The following is a 22,883-nucleotide window of genomic DNA, read 5'->3' as shown; positions in this document are numbered from 1 at the left end:
TGCATTGCAAAACCACTATCCAAAGTACTGAAGCAAGAAGTAGGAGAAAACTTCTTTCTCCTTCACATATGTAAATACGGAAGCAAATAAGCCAGTCCATTGGCTGCGTTCTCACTGTGTTCAATTCACTCCTCCCTGGAGCTATTTGCTGCATAGAATGAAAGGGGCCCTCAATGCTGTAAAATGTAATTTCTTTACCAGCCCGCCTGCAGCGTGCACAGAAACACATTTCAATTTAGAAAGGCCTAAACAGCTTCATCAATTACACGCTATACAGGTAACTCAGAGCATGCAAGGGCATCATTTATGTAGTCAGAAAAACAATTCAAAATGAACATGTATATCTTATCCTGTTTTTTCACACAGTGAAGGTGTTCATAACAAAGCAAAGGTTTCACAAAGAACAATATGTGCAATCATTTTGAAAATGTCTAAGTTTTACAGGGTGTGATTATGATTAAGGCATTACAAGCCAGAAGTCAGATTGGGATTGAAACATTCAAAATATTTAATCCAGTTCCATCTGGTTGAAGATCGGGTTCATTACGCTGGTATGGAGACGGGTTTGTTAAGGATCTGTGGCACTGGGTGTCGTGTCGATGAGGCCTTCATAAGGGATAGTCTAGTCGACACAATCTCTGCTGATATTTCAGGGCTGCGATGTGGTCGTGTTTAGGCGCAGGTCCTCCATCTGATCTGATGATCTGATGAAACCTCGGGATAAACAAAGAGACTAATATTAGAGTAGATGCCATTATTCTTATGATGTAATGAGTACATTGGGTGTTATAGGAAGTGTTCCTGGTTCTGGCTGACCTAATTTATGCAGCCTAACATTTAACTGATTTGAATAATAGAAATTGGTAATGTGTTATGTGTATGCCAGGTTAAAGATATGTGTTTTTAGTCTAGATTTAAACTGACAGAGTGTGTCTGCTTCCCGACCAATGCTAGGAAGACCACCTGCAGTTGATTTTGATATTCTAGGTATTATCAAATGGCCAGAATTTTGAGATCTTTATAGACTTTAAGGACTAAAATGCGTTAAGAGCTCTCTAAGTCATGCAGTTTGCATTGCAATGAATGATGATTTTACTGTAGCTTGAAAATCATTCAAAAGTGAAATAAAAGTAGCATAAAAGTGGTCAGTATATTGCACAGTAAATACCATATTTCAAGGCCTTCTATGAGGGAAGTTCATGAGAAAAGCAGCGATGTCTGATTTATGAAGAAAATCATTCAGTTCAGTCAGATTCAGTTCTGTTCAATGGATCAGGAAAATCAGCAAAAAAAAGTTTTAGTTCTCAAGTTCATCTCACTGACTCAATGATGCAGTCACATGACGTTGATTAAACTCTTTTTTTTTTTTTTTGTTCCCTTAATCTTAAATAGGAATAGGAATAATCCCTATTCCCTTAATCTTCTATTCTCCAAACCATCATATTCATTTGCCACACATGAAATGCTGATTTATTTAGCTCATGATACATTCTTATACAGCATAAAGAGAATATGGCAAAAACATAATTCTGATTTCATACTGTAGGCAAAAGTACATACCTCATCTTTCCAGCCCATATAATTTCCAAATGGTTACATCAATACAGTGTTTATCATTTATTGTTCATCATGCATTGTGGAATATTGAGTGCCAGCATCTCTTCATATAAGATGCTAATGAAACACAGTCATTAGGCAGGAGTCAATTTCCACCGCAATGTAAAAACCAGGCCCTTTTTTCCAATTTTAAACTCAGTCAATAAGTTCCTAGTGCTGTTAGATGTTGTGTCTTAATGTGGATGTAGAACACTTCCACTTGGATGAACACAAAGCCCAGTGTGATGGCTTTCTCAGTCAATTGGTTCACAGCACCGTAAAAAGACCAAATCAATGTCCACAGACTTGGGCTGAAGTGCATTTTATCAAGGTACAGACACTGTGATGTGTCTGCTGATTGTCAATTTTTCAGGGCTAATTTCCCAGCATGCTTTTATACTCGAATCAAGGCTTTGCTAAGGTAACAAGAGTGATAAGAATGATGTCACTGCTGAACTGTTCATTCAGCTATAGTCACATCATTATGGTGCACATTTGCAGTAAAGCTGCTCTCTTCCAGTCTTGCTCTATATCAAATTTGTGTTTTTCAAAGTTTGCTAACAGGTACAAACTTTTGGTTGTAATGTATTATTAACTGTAGATGTTACAACACTTATGAACAACCTCATTACATATACAAAGCTAAGGAAAAAAGCTGATGAAAATGTATTTCATCAACACAGATTTTTAAGTCTTGATTAATGAGGTAAGGTATTGTCTGATAGTTAACTGTGCTTTGTCCCATTGCTCTCATTTTAGTTGCTTGCCTATAAGCTGATTAGTAAAACAGTGTTGGTGAGCGTGATGACTTGGGTTAATAGAATAATACAACACAGGGCGTATCAGCCTGAGAAAACATTATGCAAATATTTACCTTTTCACTTCAGCAGAGCAAGGCAGAGGAAATCTGCATCACATTTACATCACAATGCCTGGAGTTCAGGACCAACTGTTTCAAGCCAACAACACAAAGTCTAAAATTAATATTTAAATAAATAAACAAAGCTGTTTTTGCTGTTAAGCCAACATTGCACATTTAAAAAAATACTGGGGGATTAGCCATCCAGAGTTTTGAATTATTTCAAAGTCACCCTGAAATGAAGTCTCTAGGTTCAGGACTCATTATTTGCTCATACTTTAACCCACATTACATTATTGATGTTTAGTGTATTTATCAGATACATTTTATGCCATTATAACCTCTCGACACAGAAGCAGCATGCCCAATGACTGAATTCAACTCTCTTATATATATATATATATGGTCATGATGCAGGGTTGCCAGGTTTTCACAACAAAACCCAAAACCCGCCCAATTGCTACTCAAAACTAGCCCAAAACTAGCCCAATCGCATTTCATGGGGGCTCCCACAGTAAAAAAATCCCATTATTGGCAGGGTTCCCCTGGTAAAATTCACATTCCAAGGGTTAAATATTATGTTATTTGGGGTTGCTTCAACCCGCGGACATGAAAACCAACCTGCAGCAACAATGTAAAAGTAGCCCAATTCCGCGGGAAAACCACGGACTTGGCAACACTGACATGATGCTTCTGTGTCCAAATGAGGTTTTAATGGCATAAAATGTATCTGATTAATACACTAACGACACTTCAATGACACAAGGTTTCTTCCTCATATACTTAAACATATTAGGCATTATCTTTGCAAACATTATTTATAGTGAGAAGTACCATACATATAAATTGAATTGAAATGTAATTGAATTGAAAACCTTTAGTGAAGGTTTCCACAAGGCTGACACAGCCTGTCTATCCTTTATTGACATGCACCACAAGTCTATTGCTGTGGCATTCTTCCACTCAATGTCACTTTGAATCAAATTAGAATTCTTATAGAATGTCAATAAATGACCCTTGTTTGTGGCCAAATAAAAATAAATATGCCATTAAGAGGCAGAAAGGTTGGGTGGGGATGAGTTGTTTTTAGAGGCTTGGAACCATTTAAGACTAGTTAACTACATTTTTCACTTTCGTGGGAAAAAAAAATGCTGTCCGTTGCTCCCCAGTCTGCTGAGGATACATTGATATGGAAAGTCATTTGTTAAATCTAGTGGGGGAAGCTTAATGAACTCTCTCAGCAGCCTGTCAGATGAGTTTTGAGACAACTGCATTTCTGAAGTACACGGGAGCCATCAACTCGAACAATAATAAACCAGGTCCATCTTTTATCAGCGATTCAAAATGAAAAATGCAGAAATTAACTGGGGGGTTTGGCTGAGGTGTAACTGATGATGTGACACTTCGAGCTATTTGAATACAAACACATACGCAAAGGGGGTTCTCAATCTACACAACACCTGCAATGTTTTCTTGTCGAAATTTGCTTATGCAGACTTTTATCATCACCTTCCTGTCAAGTTATGCCTCACTTCTCTTTGATGCAAACCTAAAATGATGATTTAGCTCAAGCAAATGACTAGTTTGCCAGAAAACAGTATTAGGTTTTGCGAGGCATTTTATTGTTTTTTGGCCTCCTTTTTTGAAAGCTTTCAAGTCTCTGTAGGAAATTTCTACATGTCTGAAGATCAAACGGAAAGGGCAGGAAATGCTGATGTTCACATGGCCTTTATAATATGCCTCTTCAGGCCATGATGTACGCAATCAGCCCTGCTCATTCACTTTGATCAGAGAGAGATCTATGTTACTCAGACATGGCAGCAGAGTTGCATTGCAACACTCATTTTCTTCTGTGAAGTAGAGAATATGAGCACTGAACAAAGAAAGAAGAGGTGCTGGGAAATATAAGAAACACAAACTTAAAGTATTTTCATAATGTACATTCAAGTTATTATACAGTATTATCAATAACACCTTTCCATCCCACAGCAATATGCTTGAGCTGCAAGGAACGATCAAGCTTTGAAGTGTAAATATATGTAAGGAAAATATGCAAATTATTATTTTTTAACTTTAGTCACAGCTATCCTACTAAACTTTTCACCCTAGTCTCTTAGCCAGACATTTGATTTGTGCATAAAATATGGGCATCACAGTGGCGTATGCCCAAGAGCGCGCCTGACTGACATGTAAAGCATCTAAAGTCAATTTGTTGTGTTTTTATGTAACGTTTTGGGTCGGGTTTATCTGAAATAGATTACACCAAAGAAGTCTGTTATACCTGGAGAAAGCTATCTGTTAGCATTCTTATTTAATATCAATGGCAGTTTCTTGGCTGAAAAGTGAATTTGGAAATATGTGATTTTAGCCATTGCTTGCCATTTTTGTGTGCAATATGCATTCAATGGTCAACGCCATTTATATGAAAATAAAAAATATCATATGAGTGGAGAGGAGACTCATTTTAAATGTATAAATGTAGAAGCATATACAATTGTTTTTTTAATTTGAGGTGCGTTTACCAGTAGAATCTAAGTCAGTGTAGGTAACTTCTGGAATTAGCAGCTTACTTTCAACATTTTCCAGTCTACATTTATAACTTCTCCTCACATCCAGTTATTAATATGCACAGGTTAAACTAGTGTTGACCTAGTCTATTTCCAAGTGAGAATGTCAGTCACGTCACCCCTAATATGCTCACTGTGGTACATTCCACATAAAGGTGGACGTAAAGGTCGTATATCACTGAAATGGGAGACTATGAAATATGACTATTGATTGCTGAGGGGTGACAGCAGTCTTGAAGGCCTTATTAATCCTCAGAGAGCATTCAGTCAAACAGGGCTTTTGAAACCCTGAGAAATGGGTCGTTATTACCGCTCAATTACCTAGAAGAACAATTTAGCATGTAATTACTAAAAGGGTTCATTTAACGTTGATAATATACATTTTAGAACAAAGGCATGTGCTAGTGATTAAACAAATATATCAAATTGGAGATAATTAAATGATTACAGAAATGAAATGGTGTTTCTGCGGGGTAAAAGTATTTGTTAAACTATTAGTAGGCAGGAATTCATTTATCAGAGTACTTCATCAAACACACTTTGCTCAATACATTCCTCATATGAGATTATAAAGCAGTCAGAACTGTACGATACAAAGTCACATTGAGATTTAAAATCAAAATAGTAAGATTTAAAGTCAAAATTTAATTGCAAGTCACAATTGTGAGATATAATATAGCCACATTGTGAGATTTAAAGTTATATTGTGATATTTAAAGACACATTCTGAAAAAAATTAAAATCACATTGTGCAATATAAAGTCAATTATATTGCAGTTATAACTTTATATTGCACAGTGTGATTTTAAATCTCAGAATGTGTCTTTAAATATCACAATATGACTTTAAATAGTCGAATACGAGGAATAAGGGTCTTATCTAGTGAAACGATTGTTCATTTTCTTAAAAAAAATAAAAAATAAAAACTGTATATTATTTAACCACAAATGCTTGTCTTGCACTAGCTCTGTGGTGCGCCATGCATTACATAATCACGTTGGATAGGTCACGTGTGGCGTAGGTGGAAGTACTGCAGTAGGGCGAAAAACTAATTTTCTCCTCCAACTTCAAAATCGTCCGACATCACTGTTTTACCTTTTTTTGTAAAGGCCGTTTGACTTAGTCTTTGCTTTGTAATCACTTGCTCGGTACTGCGTCACACGTGACCTTTCCGACGTGATTACGTAATGCGTGGCGCATCACGGAGCTAGTGCAAGACGAGCATTTGTGGTTAAAAAGTATATCATTTTTATCTTTTTTTTAGATAATGACCGATCGTTTTACTAGATAAGACCCTTTTTCTTTAGCTGGGATCGCATAGAGCCTTTGAAGCTGCATTGAAACTGCAATTTAGACGTTCAATCCATTGGTAACTGTTGAAGTCCACTATATGGAGAAAAATCCTGGAATGTTTTTCTCAAAAACCTTACATTTTTTGACTGAAGAAATAAAGACAAAAACATCTTGGATGACACTGGGGTGAGTAAATTATCAAGAAATTTTAATTCTGAATTGAACTAATCCTTTAATGTTAAAATTATAATAACATTATAATTATAAAATAAACCATAGGCACCACCTGACAGTGCCTATTTTTAACCCAAAGGAGATATGTGGCACTGGGGTTCATGATGGATCCCACCAGTAAGCCACCAGATCCACCACATTACACCTTATTCCCCCCACCCACACAGCAACAGATGTATTTAACTCACTTAATGTTTGTGAAAAAGAGAACGGATAAGACCTTGACATTCACATTCCCTACGATGTTTCATCCTCACCTACATATACATGTATTCACACATAAACTGCCGCTTATCTCACACAAGAGAGCTGCTACCTGTCTGAGCCTCCTGGGGCTCCGGCGTTGATTAATGACACAATCGACTCACTAATTAACACCTGCACTCCGAGTTTCTAAAATAAGCCAAAAGAAGAGCGGAGGGCCAGGTTATCGATTTCCTCTCCCTCCTCGCAGCCGGCAACACCTCCGAAGTTGATTCCAAGCAAGACAGCAAGGATGTAATTATTGTACTCTTTTACAATCACAAGTCTGTTGTTGTACAAAGGTAGCATTCATCTCTGTGCTCTCTCCATCATGGTGCAATCGGTAAAGCAGAGCACATTGATAAACGATGCTATACTTTTAAATATGAGACATGCAGCAGACAACCACAATCTGTCATACTATACAGCATCACTCCACTATGGTGATACAGAGACCTGAATTGGGTCTTTAAAGATGCCAAAATGTTGAAGAAAGTGTCAACTATCTGTCTAGATATGTGCCACATTATTTGATCTTCTCAATCATTTGTATGGATGCTTATATCTGCCGCAAAATAAAGCTAATTCAATTCTGACCTTTTTTTCCCCTCACAGTTCTGAGAAAAAAGAGAGAGTTAAAAGTCATTATTACCTTTTTTTATTCCGTTGCGGAGAGAAAAAAAACGTGTGAGATGTAAACTAAATTCAGAGGGAAAAAGTCTTAATTGGAAGATGTAAATTTAGAATTTAAAATATGTACTCACAATTGTGAGAAAAAAAGTCAGAATTGTGAGAATGAGCTTGTTTATTTTTTTATTATGTGGTAGAATCAATATTTGATAAATTACAGTAAAGCCATGATCTCTAGAAACAAATGTTTCTTTTAATCAGAATTCTACTTGCTTTATATTTATTTGTGAATAAGATGAAATCTATAATGAGCCTATTTTATAAATAAAGGAGGCATTGACAAAATGCTAATTACTTTTTTTTTTTTTTTTTTAATTATTCCTAAAACACAGGCTTTGCACTGAAATACTTTGTGCAAAAGTAGCACAAATACAGTTCTGTCATGAAACTAGATGGCGCAGACCTTAAATCCATATGAATCGAGTGGTTTAGTCCAAATTTTCTGAAGAGACTCAATTGCTTTTTATGATGAACATATTTAATTTAGGCTTTTACTCATATATAAACATTGATCAGCGAACAAACCTCTTATAGAAGCTCAAATGTGCTGCGTAACACACGAGAATGAACCTCAGTGGTTACGCAGCACGTTTGAGCTTCCGGAAGAGGTTTGTTCTTGTGCGTCATTCAGGTTAGGTTGAGCTTCTGTTAAATCTGTTCATCATAACAAGCAATCAAGTCTCTTCAGAAAATTTGGACTAAACCGCTCGATTCATATGGATTAGTTTTATGATCTCTTTATGAACTTTTTGAAGCACCAAAGTTTCAGTTGCAAAGGCAGTCTATGGAAGGAAATCTGCCAGCATTCTCATCAAAAAGATCTTCATTTGTGTTCCGAAGATGAACAAAAGTCTTACAGGTGACATGAGGGTGAGTAATTAATGACAAAATTTTCATTTTGGGGTGAACTTACCCTTTAACTCAATCTGCTTGCATTCACATCATTCTCTATTGGCCACAGCTGATTGGTTCCTGCTGTATCAGTAGCCAATGAGCTTGCTGCTCAACCTTCAAATACTTGGCCAGCATTTGCTATAGCAGTGCAGCACACTTTCAGAAACCCTCCACCTTCCCCAGGTCCACCTGTATAGATCTGCTACGGGTAATTCATGTATGCTATATTGTCTTACTTGCTCACAGCAGCATGTCATGTGTGTATTAGCTGTAGCAAATCCCGTATATGTTCTGCAGCAGCAGCAATAACCAACCGCAGCAGCAATAGCAGCATAGCAGATCTATTCCACCAAGATCAAATATCAACTTTGTCATATCCAGTGCCATGCCAAACACTGTGAGAGTTGTCATGACATTACTTTATAGAATTTGCCCCTCAGTCTTGTACTCATTAGTCCTGTTCTCATTAGAGGTAAACCGTGATTAATGTTTTGGTTGACATAATTGAGAGATTGTTGCATAGAAAATGTCTGTGTAAACAGCAGAAAACTGTTGTTTTGAGATCCATTAGCATTGAGCTAAAGGCAGCGCAGACTTATTCATCATACTGTCACAGGTATAGATCATGGGTCAGAGTTCATCCTCTCTCTTCTGAACCTCATCACCTCAACTCCCTGGGGAGAGAATCTCCTCTATTCCTCTGTAATGAGATTGAGAACGAGGGCCGAGGGACACAGTCTCCAGTAATCCTGTATCATATGTTCGCTTTGCTCTGGAGCGAGGATATAAACGCTTTTCTAGTCATGGAATAAAAAGGTGGGCAGATTTGAGGGAATCCAAGAGAAAAAGATCAGATTAAGGATACGCAACATATAGTGCAATATTACACATTATGCTTAATTCATAATATGAAATAGGTAAGATTTTCTATGTAGCATTTCACAATCCACTGTAGTGAGAAAGTCTTTTCTCACTACACTACAAACAATCCTAAAGGGACTGTTCACCCAAAAATTAGAATTGTCATCATTTTATTTTATTGTCCATAAAATGGAGGGTTAATTGGGTCCAAAACAGTTCTTCTCAATTTTTGACTGCAGACACTCCATTGTTCAAAACTAACAAGCCTGAAAAGCAAAACTTCAAACTTTTTTAATGTATTTTAATAATTGAAATATTACAAATATCGTAATTCTAAAGTAATTGATTGGTTATTTCAATTTACATATTGATTTCTTTTTTCTTAGCATTTTATTAAGTTAATATAAATGATTTAAATGATTTTAACCACTGGTCCAAAACAACATTGAAAAAAAAAAAATTTTTTGTGTTCTACAGAAAGAAAGTGATACAGGTTTGGAACGACAAAAGGGTGAGTAAATGATGACAGAATTTCATTTTTGTCTAAACTATTTCTTTAAGGATGGTGAAAGGATTGGTCAGTTGCTAAATATGTACATCAGAAGAGCCTTTAATAAAGCAGGAGAGCTTACCAAAAGGATCTATAGTATGAAGTATAAAGAAAAAAAAAGGTATTTATATAATATATCATATTTAATAAGATACATACTGTCCTGATCTATAACAAAGCCTTAAACAAGACATCAAACTAGCAATGTAAAAGGGTCTTTTGCAGCTCTGGGCAACTGAGGAAATGCCTAATTAGGAAGTGAAAGACATTACATTTCCAACACTCAAGAAAAAGAGAAACGTTTGATATACAAAAAAAACAAAAACAAAGCTTCCATAGGGATTTTCAAGAGCTGCAACACAAACACAGGGCTGATGATTAAAACATTCAAAGCAATGTCCTTTTTTAATCATATTTTCCCACTGCTACACTTTAAGGCCCTTCATGAAAAATATACCAAAGTGAGATGTCAAACAACTTCAAACATGCAGGAACAGTCAAGCTTTGAATGTCTGATTAATTCATTTCGATTATGGAAACAGCGAGTTGTCACAAGTACAGCACATAAGAGTCTTGCTCAGCGTCTTCTGGCCTCAGACAAACTAATCAAACACCTTCTGTCCCCTGACCTAATATGCTCTCAGTCCTACAGCTGACATTAGTTTGTGCTTCTAAAGCAGATAGGTGGCAGAGGACCAAGATATAATTAAACTTAATTAACGTCAGCCCTTTCCACTCTTTGGTTTTGTTAGTGACTTTATTACCGGGGGCACACAAGGAAGAACTCAGTTAGAGAAGCTTGTAAAGACAGAAATAGGCCAAACGTGGAAGTACTCTAATTTTGTTAACTGCATTGCCCACAGAACAAATCTGGCACAGTATAAGCTGTGAAAATTTGCTGCCTTCTCCTCATAGATGAAGTTACAAGTCCTCATTCAAGCAAATAAAAATTACCAAGCATCAAACCACTGACTTTGTATTGCAACAAATGTAATTTTCTTAATTAGTATTTTTGTCTTGTTTGCAGTTAAAATATGTAAACCTCCTTAAAACAAGAGTGCATAACAAAATTGCATAAGATTTGTTTTAAAAGAATATATCTTGAATTATGTTAATTTTTCTTACCCTGTTGCAAATCTGTTTTAAGCATAAACTTCACAAAATTTTGCTAAATTTATGCTGAGAATAAACAAACAAACAACTTGCTTAATGGTCTAAGTGCCTCATAAGAAAAACAAACTTGCTCTGAAAAGATTCTTTGAAAGCAGGTCTCGTTATCATACGCAATTTTACTTCTTAAAGGATAGTTTACCCAAAAATGAAAATTCTGTCATCATTTACTCACTCCCATGTCATTCCAAACTCATGGTACGTTTACACGACAACGATATGCTTAAAACGGATATGTTTTTCCTTTGAGTTTTCTGCGTACAGACGACACCATTGTCAAAACGATCTCCATTCATACGACTCCGTGAAAATGACTAAAAATGCTGTATTCTGCTGGCAGGCCATTAGATGGCGGTGATACACTAGACTGAACATGTAATATGTCATCGTTTTCACAGATTCACGTTTTTGTTGTTTACACGGAGACCGTTTTCAAAAACTTGCACTTTGAAACCCGTTTTCAAAAGTTTGCGTTTTCAGGCCACCAAATCGCCGTTGTCATGTAAATGAACGGCCAAAACGCATAAAAAGTTTACGTTTTTAGTTGAAAACGGCGTCGTGTAAACGGCCCCCAAGTTTCTTTCTTCTTTGAAAAACAAGAGAAATTTTGAAGAACTGTAATTTGAATTGGCTGATTCAAGCTGTCCTAATGATTGATTCATAAATGGGACTGATCAACTCAGTGGTCAAAACAACTTAAATTTTGCTCTGTTTATCATAGCAAGTTATTGTACGGTTTTAGAAGACTTGGAAAACAGTGCACAAGTTATGTTACATGTACTTATGATGCTTTTGTCCTTTTGAAAACTTTAAAGTTTCAAAGAAATTGCACAGAAAAGAGCAATTCTTCAAAACCTTCCCTTTTGTCTTCCAAAATAAAAAGCCATACAGGTTATGAACAACATAAGGTGGAATAAATTATGACAAATGCTGAAAATCTGGGCTCCTGTATATAGTTGCAACTTGCCTTTCCATTCATCTAGATATGGTGCAGAGCATCCTAAGCAAGAAGACATAGAATATTTATCATCACATCTAAAATTGACCCCCCTAGATTTGGTTTACTCAAAAATGTGATTCACTCCACAGAATATTAAACACATGGAATAGTATTTCACTTGCAGCAGACCACAATCCCAGCACTCAGAGAGAGTGAAGACAGTGATGTCTGCACTAATTCACACTATATTAATCATGTGCTGCGTCCTGGTATATTTGACACCTCCTCAGTATATGTGAAGGTGTCTTATTGAAAGTCATAACGACAAATGGGTCTGACAGCCAGGGCTCCCTCTGCGTAAGGTGAAACCTTGATAAAAATCTTTCTTTTTTCTGAATCTGAGATGAAACTATGTTGAACACCTATTGATTACAGCATGTTATGTTTTTTTCTCAAAACCTCACAAGAATCAAAAAATGAAACAGGAGCTTTCTACGTTATGCTATAGATCTTCCATGGATATTAGCACTGTGCTAATTAAAGGGACGTGTTTTCAAACCATTTAAGGTGAGCCTCATGGGAAATCAAGAGCCCTAACTTAGACTGAGCAAGCACTGGAGGTATTTGAGTGTTTACATGCCTGCCCTGCAGTGATTTGTAGAATGCAACAATTAGAGAGGACCTAAGAACTAACAAAGCGAAATAAGGGATGCATGATATATCTGTATCATTATAGGGAGATTAGTTTGTATTATTGTATCACTATCGGTCAATATTGTACTGTTTATGCTCAGCTCCACCTATTTCTACAATCTGACTTTATCTAAAACAAAGTTTATTAATGTTCTCTTGGATAAACTTTGGAAAAAGCAAAGTTATCTGCTGTTTAATAATTATTTCTTATTTAAGCATTTCTTTTGCAACAATCATTGTCTCTATCTGCTTTACTCCAGCCTGCATACAGTGATGGATACATTTCATCTTATTTCCTGTCAACCATCTCAGCTCCAGAGATAATAAACCAAAACAGCAAAATGATTTTCTCCAAAAAAGGGCTTGTAATAAATTGGTTACATAAACTGATACATAACTCATTGTTTTCACTGCATGTCTGGCAAAGGCAAGGCATATCTTTCTCTGTTAGGCAGAAAAATCAATGTTTGCCCTTCACAATATGATGAAAATCTAACAAGTAATAAAACAGACTTTCCACAGTTTATGTGCATAGAAACACAGTTCTTCTCTTTTTAATGAACAAAATAATCTATCTATCTATCTATCTATCTATCTATCTATCTATCTATCTATCTATCTATCTGTCTGTGGCTCAGTGGCTTTTCTCAACCTTTATAATCAGAGTGGACAAGAACAGAGAGAAAAAAAGAGACTGTACTCATCTATTAGGATGCCCCTGATAGAATCCATTCTGAGAGTCAATGAAAGAAGTTGATGAGCTGTTAGATATCCAGTCCTGATGAAACCTTCGTAAATTCAGTCTTCAGCTTTAGGGCAGGTGTTTGCACTACTATAGTCCTTCTTTGGGTTCAATCTGTTGGGCTAAAAGTAATATCATTATACCAGAAGCTAAACAAATGCCAGAGCTTGCAACCTGTCTTTAACCATGTGAGCAATATGAGACATTTAAATTGACCAATGAGCAATTAGGCAACCACAGATGGTTCCTACTGCACTACAGATGTTATGCGAGTGGGGAGACCACTGAGAAACAAACAGATCACCCCAAACAGCAGCTTTGTTTGCCTACAGATTCAAAATAGCCTTCTTGATGGGAAGGCTGAGTAAGTGAATGCTTTTGTTATAATTTCCGGGGCATACTGACTGTTGATGGTATTAATTTACACACAAATCCCAGGACCTTTCTCTTTTTTTTTTTTTTTGGCCCAATAGTACTGATTTTACCCTATAGAACAAAAGGACAAAACATGACAACAGCGCAACATCATCCATCAAACAATGGTAAGACATAAAAATGGAAATTGAAAGGGCCTGCAGGGTGAAGGTAAAAATATACCTAAAAAGTGAGCTGCCTGAAGTTATTGAAAATGTTATGGACAATTACCTGCATGTCTGCACATTTCAGACAGTTATGAACACTTATTCAATAGCTTGTATCATGGTACACTTTCATGCTAATTTGTATTATTAGGAACTTTGTGTATTTTGCTAATCAAATGGTTGTGTCATATCTTGTACTGTATGTACTTAAAATATGTATATAAATATACTTAAAATATGCATCATAAAGAATATTAAGTATACACTGCTGGGGGAAAAAGCATTTTATGCAGTCTATGGCAGTTTGCTGGTTTTTAGTTGGTTTAGCCAGTCAGCAAACTGGTTTCCCATCCTGACCGGCTGATAAGTGCCCAAAACTCCCTTAAAACCAGCAAAATAGACCACCTAATCAGCTTAGGCTGGTTACCGCTATTTTTTTTTTCAGCAGGCTAAATAAATCTAGCATATTTAACTATAGTTTATTTCTTGATTTTCATTACAATTTCTATTCATCTCCACCGCTCTGCTACTTTTTGCCTGTTCATGACTCTCACAGTTGTGGCTTTCCTCATCAAAACAATCCAATGTTAATTCCCTAAACTACAGAAATTTTATATAGGAAATGCTGGCACATGTGAATGGAGAACTCTCTAATCATGATGAGCTCTGGGAATTATGGGAATTAACAGGTCCATGTTGAATTAATCCTTAGAGCTGTTGGTAAATGTCCAAGTGAATGTCTGTCCCCTCCTCACCTTTCCTGTCCCTTCCTCACCTCTCAAGGGCAAAGCTTTATCAGCGTGGGCCAGCTCTCTCACTCCGTCCGCTTATGCCCCAATCTGCTGCTGAGTTATAGGGTACATCTTTCTGGCACTCTTCAAAGGGCAACGTGGTGTAGAGGCGGGGCCCAAGCCGATAGCCGGAGACACACCCCATCTGTCAATGTCAGACCCCACTCTACTTCTCCATCGCACCACTCTCCAGCTAGATGCCGCTTTCATTCACATGCATCTGAGGTCGACACCCCATAATCCTGTCAGGCAAAAGGGTCTCTCCATTTGCTCTGTGGTCGTTACGCAATTATAATTGCACAAACAGATAAACTCCCATGATATTTCCCTGAATATAAAGAGCAGAAATCAATTAAAAAGAAAAGGTATGATTCAGACAATCAAGACAATTATTTTTAGAATCTGATTTCGATACATATTAAACCTTTTCACGGTTAAAGCGTAAATTATACGTTTTCATCCCATTAGTGGTGGAATAATGACTTCAGACTCCCAATCTTAGTAATGTATGAATGAAGAGACAGGCTCTGGAGATTATTATCTGTTTCCTAATTGAAATCCCAGTTCACTCACAGGCTTATCATATTCTCATCAACACCATAAGGCATCGGGGGTGTTGAGAATGGCATATACATTTCCAAAACTGGGTAAAATTTCCCAATTAAGAGAGATTTATTCACAGAGACACTCTGCGGTTGGTGTTGATTAACTTCTTGCTGTATTCTGTGAATAAAATAAATAAATAAATAATTGGAAAAAAAAAAGTTGGTTGTGAGATCCTGTGTGTCTTCTGTTACCTTGCTCAAGTATAAAACCAGGTTAAAATAAACTATTCCTGTTCTGTTGATGTCAGGGTGCGAATAATGTGAGTTTTGTGGTGTCTGAATCACTTAATTAAGGCTTGAACCCCTCCAAATAAAGTCAAACAAAAGTTTGAGAGTCTTAAAAGTCTTTTTTTTTTTTTTAATGTTTAAATTGGGGTGTAAATCAGGGCTCTGAAATGGTTCAGGGAACAAAAAAACAAAAACATTTTAACAGGAATATAAACAAAAATGAAAACTAAATCAAGTTTAATCGCTCTGAACCGAAACACTTATTTGAAATGACCATTAACCCATTAATAATGTAATTTTATCTTTCTGTTCAATGTTTTAATTTGGCAGTCATAAAATTATGAATTCAAATAGTATAGCCTATTTAATGTTACGCTGACGCATCCAACGTGAGTGAAATGCCCGAGCTCAGTCAAGTCATCATAGGTAAGTCGCAAAAGCATTAGCTTTTGGATCTCCAGAGTTAACCAACCATTAAAGCATTACATTTAAGTGAAAATGAATAGCAGGTAATATCCAGCACGGTGTGTGTTCTGAAACCAGCAAAAATTGCAGGTTAGTGTAGAACCGCTAACATTCAGGAAATAAAATTTTTTTTTTTTTTAAATAAGTTAGTATTGTGGCTTTATGTATGGTCAGACGCTTGCATGTTTCATTAGATTATTAACATTTTACCAAAATCAAGTTCAATTGAGTTACGAGGTTTTTCACCAGTGAATGTTGGAGATTGTGTTTAGTCAGTTATTACAATGACCTTATATGAGGCAGTAAAGCCTTATTCAGACTATCAGTCCAAAACCGTTTTTTTGTGCATTTCTAATTGAAATTCGTTGTTTTAGCAAGGGTGAACTGCAAAAAAAAAAAAAAATCACTTGAAATGCAATTTTTCAAATCCGTTTCAAGCTATATTCATATGTGGTTTGAAATCCTATTCAAAGCTCATTTCTGGAAATCCATTTCAGTCTGACTCTGACTGGATTTTGTGTGGTTTATGTGACTTTTTCATGGCACGTAAATCAGACGTTGTTATAGCAAACATGCTGAAAGTTGCTGCAGAAACAAGGTTGTGTTGTTGCAAAGTGCCAGACGAACAGAAAATGACAATATAATGGCAGTTGTGGCCTAATGGTTACAGAGTCAGATCTGTAACCTGAAGGTTGTGGGTTCGATTCTCAATACCAGCAGGAAATGACTGAAGTGCCCTTGAGCAAGGCACATAACCCCCAATCGCTCCCAGGCACCACAGCAAATGGCTGCCCACTGCTCTGGGTGTGTGTGTCCACAGTTTGCAGTGTGTTCACTATTCACTACTCCTAATGTGTGTGTACTAACTTTAAATGCAGAGGACAAATTCCGAGTATGGGTTACCATAATTGGCCTTCATATGTCACTTTCACTTTTTTTTCTGATTTTGTTCTGAAACCGGCGGAGACGACAGCATGGAATAAAGCCACACATTCCAGCCTCTTACATTTCTGCCGCTGCCTCACAAGATGCAGTAGTCCAGTGCCGTGGCTACATATTGTCATCTGAATTGCATGTGGGCACAGATGGATTGTATTGTGTCGTATTGGCTACGACTAGACAGCAAATACCAGACACTCTTCTCCACTCCTCAAATACATACAACATAATAGCCTTTACAAACATTGTGTTTTTTTAGTAAACAAAACGCTGTGCTTATTCAAATAACCAGTTTTTCATTTACCCTTGCACTACAAACAACAGAGACGGTCTCCAAAATGTGTGCAGCACATTTTTTCACGATTGAGGTGGGTGGAGCTACTGTATGAGGTTTTTTCAGTTTAAGGATTCAGTATTTTCAGTACTGAGGAACAGTATTTTTCATAATCAAACCAAATCAAACAGAATGAACGCACAAACAGAAACAGTTAAAATACTGATTCTGCTCAGAGTAAATTGATCGATTTTTTCCCCGTTTCGCCCGATGGATTTTTTAATCCCGCTTCCACCAGAAATATGTAACATTTTATTCTGCTCCCGCCCTAAACTCACGTTTGTCCCATTTTGTCAAAAGCCAAAAGCCTGTTGGAAGAGGTCTGCGCTGATTAAAGTTCCAGTTCGTTTAGATTCTGTCTCATTCCGGTGTCTATAGGCTTTTTTTTTTCAATTTCCACAAAAACAACGCTTCAGATCTTCAGTTACAGACTTCTGCGTGCTGTTATTATTAGATTATTATATTTTGCGAGAGCCCAAGAGTCATTTCTTTCTCCCACTTCCTGTGCACATTTCAGTATCTTCCCTCTTCGCATCCGTACTCAGCAAATTTTAAAATTGTCCCGTACCATGGGACTGCAGACCTCTACCCTGGTTTAAAAGATTCAAACACCAGAAGCTGGTAAACAGAATCTTGTGAACAGAAATCGTGTTTGCCTTTATGGGGCCAATTGCCACAAACAAAAATATATAAATTAAAAACACAATAATGCAAATTCTTATTCATATTTTTCGTTGCATGATTTATTATATAGTTAATTTTAGATATAGTTCATTAATATTTTTTACAGATTTAAATATACTAATTATTTTATTTCATGATTATTTATTGTATTTCAATGTAAATCTTATTTATTACCTACCCTGAGGAAGTAACCATAGCAACAGCAGAGTGGTTGAGCACTTAAACATCACCATCAGATGAAACACTGGAAAAACATAAACATTGCCATTATTTATCACTTTCTTATAGATCTACAAATTACAAATATACCAGAAAATCTTTAAAATAGTTTACAAAAATTTGACTCCCCTGAAAGACACTGCCATTCGCACACTGGTTGATGTACACTTTCTATGCTTCTCTCATAAGGAGAATAAACCAAAAGCTTTTCAATCCACTGATTGGTATGCTAGCAGGAGTGCAGGCTGTCTGGATTGCCGACATGTGAGGACGATTTCCTCATGCAATGTCACAGATTATCCTAAATAAGCCTGTCTAAGCCCATCATACCTGGCCAACCCACAAAGCCAATCAGTGCGGGTCTACGGCAGGTTTTTTCAGCTGGAAAAGTCGCCCATTTTGGAAGCACACATAGTCATCTACATTTCTTTGAAGTCTGATATTCACCTCTCCAGCAAATGCATGCTTATGAAGATTACAACAAGCATAACTTCAGGATATAGTCGTCACTGCGAAGATATGTCAATTTGCAAGCAAAGAAAATTGCATTAAAGGCTTTTCACGTACACAGAGAGACACCTACACTTGTTCACAGCCTCAGATTCCCTGAGACCTGCCTGCTAACCTGCTGATTTGGGAAAGAGACACTTAAATGACTTAAATTCTCTAGGAAGTCAATTATGAGTTGTGTAATGGAGAGGTCAGGTCTGTGCTGACCAGACAATTTTAAATTAGATATGGGGAAAAGGAACATGTCAAGGAGAGAAGAACAGAGAGAAAACGGGAGGGGGAGAGAGGTGACTGTGGAGGATACGCACCATGGAAGAAGTGCTGCGGGCACAAAGGCGGCAATAGAAATGGAATCGCACCTCTATCAGACCTCGGAGCCCGTTCCAGCCGTGTTACCGTGTCACTCAGAGCCCTGTCAGACACTGAGACCTTGACACCATTAGCACTGTAAAAGAGAACGCGTTTTAAAGACCTCACACAAGCCTATTTCAAACAGTTATAGACTTTTTATGTGAAGACGTCCATGACATATGTGAGGTGATGCACTGCTGAAGTACTTCTCACTGCATATTAACAAAACCAGTGGAATAGGCTCTTTAGGTGAACCTGTAAATTGTGACAGCAGGAACCTTGTGAAAGCTTTACGTGCGTTCGGGAGATTGTAGCAGCTATCCGACAATTTTAAGATGCGTGAATTGGCTGAGCTAGGCCTGAGGTGACATAGAAAAGCACTAAACAAATAAGTCCAATCACAAGGTGGAACTTTGAAGTTCTACTTTGCATACTGAATATATCACTCCTGCCTGAAATTGAGTCATCTTCATAAAAAATATTCAAAGAAATGCAGCTGTCATAGTTAGGGTGCATAAGCATGGTACATCTAAGAGTGCATACATAACGAACCGGCTCCCAACTTCCATTAAATTGTCAAGAACGTTAGTATGTCGCCCAACGATGATTCACATTAGCTACTCTTTAATTCTGCAACTTATCTTATCTGATCTTATTACGCTAAAGTATAAATTTGCACAACCTTACTAAGAACAGTTAGAAGTTTGATTTATTGGTTTAGAGCAATTTCATTCATGACATTTAACCAGATTTGCAGTCAAATTTCAATCACAAGAATGTACATGCATCACTTAAGATTAAGATGCCGTTTGACCTTATCTCATACATTTATTATAGGCACAGTTCCTCTTTTTATGTAAAGGTTTATAGCATGTTTTTATTAAACATCCATCTCAGAGATGGTTCCATCCTGCTTTCTAAAGAGCAAAAGAAGAGCGAGCAGCACTGAAATATGGCTTATGATTGCATCTTTCTCTCAGCTGCTGGCAAGGATTCTCCTGTTCTGAAAAGATTGAGAAAGGCAGATCTACACTGTTTGCCTATCTTCTGCTCTTAATAAATCTAGGGAAAGCTTGACAGGTAGATCTCCAATTCACATAAACACATGTGGCAAATCTCTCTTCGGTTCTCCAAGCATGTGTGGGAGCTCTGTTCAAAAGAGAATTCAAGAGTATTTATTTACTCTTCACGGGGTTGGCAAAAATTTGAATTCAAGAACTGTATAGTTTGTGAGCTGGGATTTGAAATGGCCACATCGTTAGGATGTTGAATTGGATTTGAATTGGAATGACAGGAAGAGGATTTACTGATGGAATCTTCCAATCCGCTTAATGTTGTTTGGCTACATTTTGAAGAGTTTGGAATTTTATAGAGCATTCTGAAAAATTTCTTCCATCATGGTGCAAAAAACAACAACAAATGTATTAAATAAAACTAAATATTTAAACTAAATTCTTATACTTAAATTCAAATTACAAATTGGAATTCAAAAAACATTCTGAATTCAATTCTGAATGCTCTAAGTCTCCAGTTTCCCACATACTGATATAGTGAAAGTTGTTTAAGAGATGAAAAGTCAAGAGGGCCTATTTGTTCTGTTCTGTCTGATCAAAGATCATTGCATGTGTCTAAAATGTTTTAACCTTGTAGTCATGAGCTCAGATGAAGAAAAAAAAAATGCGTGTGTGTTTGTGTGCAGCTGCTGACAGCAGCCAGCCTAAGATCAAACAAGCAGTCAAACTGTCAACTCATTTCCCTTTTTGCCAAATGCGGTACTGTAAGTCAACACTGTGTGACATGCCCGTTGTTTGGAGAATGCCTCTCCACCTACCCTCATAACACAGATGCACATCGCAATGAATGGCAAAGCAAACAAGCATCCTCACACTGCACTACAAATAATGCTTGGAATTCAAACAGAAATAGAATGTAAAAATGCTACAGTAAAACACATTTAGTTAATAGATAAGAATATATATTTTTTATAATATAAATAATATATACTATAATTATAAAAAAATCTAAATCTAATATAAATAGTTTAAATATAATAACATTTAAAAAAAAAAAAAAATTGATGCAAAAAGTATACCATTGTCACAGTTATTTCCTGTTTAGTTGTTTCTGTCATGACTGTATTTGTTTTCATTAATTGCTATGGTGTCTGATTAGTAATCTCTGTCCAGCTGTTCCTGTTTAGTTTCCTCATTTGCTATGGCCCTGTCCCAAATGGCACCCTAAACCCTCACAGTCTTCCTCTGAGTCTGCACTTTTGTGACATAATGCCGCTTTGACTGCCAGGTAGAAGTCCTCTGCGTAGCTCGCAGACTTAAGGGCTCAGCAGAAGGGCACTTCAAGGGCACATAGTGGCCGCAAAGGGGGGCGCTCGCAAGCACCCTTCTGAAAGATAAAATGATGAATGGGACACCCTACGGTCTCATGGACTTAATGGATATGTGTACACAGCGGCCATTTTAAGTCCACAAGACCGAAAGTGCACATGAAGTGTGCCATTTGGGACAGGGCCTATGTGTATTTATACTCCCTCCTTTGTTCAGTTCTCGTCTGTTATTGTTTGTGTCTACTGTTTAGTTTGCCTTTGGATCTACCTGTGTTTGCTTTGCTTTATTAAAGACTGTTGCTACTTAATCCTTCTTCATCTTCATTGGAACTAAACCGTGACAGAATAACCAACCCTCAAAAACAAGTAAATGTATAACCATGGACCAGCGATGCGTCTCCTCCTCCTACCTGAGAACAGAAAGTTTCTGGGGTATTTGGCCTGGATGCTCCAGGAAGGCAGCCTCTCCCTCACAGCCAGTGACCCCGAGGCACCCACCGAGGTCATTTCGAAATCAGAGCCAGATTACATTAAAGCCCTGGAGTCGATGCATGCGGATCAATTCATCACAGAGCCAGGAATGGACCTAGACCTGATAGATCTGTGGTTCGCGGATCCAGTTCCCACCCAAGTCCCCACTCTGGAGTCTTCATCTTCCTCGCCAGTCCCGTCCGGAGATGATCTTCTTCTGCCAATGCCCCTGCCTGATTTCCTGGTCCCATCTCCCCCGCTGGTTACGGCTAGTCCCCTGGATCCATCGGCACCACTGGTGTTGTCCAGCTCCTTGGCTCTGTTCCCGCCGCTAGCTCTGTGTGACTCATCTACCTCGCCTCAGGCTTCCCCTCCACTATCTCAGTATGAGGCCGAGCCCCCGGCTGCACCTCGGGCCTCCAGGCCCATGTCTTCACCTTGGCCGGTCAGCCGCTGGGCTCCCTCATCATTCCAGGTCGGCCTCCGGTGGGGGGGGACTGAATATCACACTTATTGTCACACTGTGACAATGTCACACTGTATTAGTTTTCATTAGTTGCTGTAGTGTTGGCTGGTTTAACATCTGTGAAAAAACTGCTAGCACAACACTGGCTTCCACCTCATTCCCTGGATGTATACTAGTAGTTGTTACCACTGCGTGACATTATAATGTTGGAATTATTATTATTGGGTGAACTCGGCACAAATCTGTACATTAAAGATCTGGGGCCGCATTCACGAAACATTTTATCTTACCACTAAGAGTTCTCCTAAATGGCAGTAAAAGTTCTTAGCTAAGAGTTTTCTCTTAAAACCTATTCACAAAGCTGCTGAGACCAACTTTTACTAAGGAATAGAGTGAAGTCTTAAGCTAAGAGAAAGGGCGGGGTTGACCTCGTTGCTATGGACTATGCCCACAGAGTCTCTGTCAGCGATTTAATCATAGAAATATTGTAGAATGAGGTATCATGTTGCCATATACAAATAAAGGTTTTAAAATAAAAATGTTGCCATATTCAAATAAAAATTTTA

This window comes from Ctenopharyngodon idella, chromosome 14 (assembly GCF_019924925.1).
Source record: "Ctenopharyngodon idella isolate HZGC_01 chromosome 14, HZGC01, whole genome shotgun sequence".
Lineage (NCBI taxonomy): Eukaryota > Metazoa > Chordata > Actinopteri > Cypriniformes > Xenocyprididae > Ctenopharyngodon > Ctenopharyngodon idella.
Note: the sequence above shows the minus strand (reverse complement) of the source record.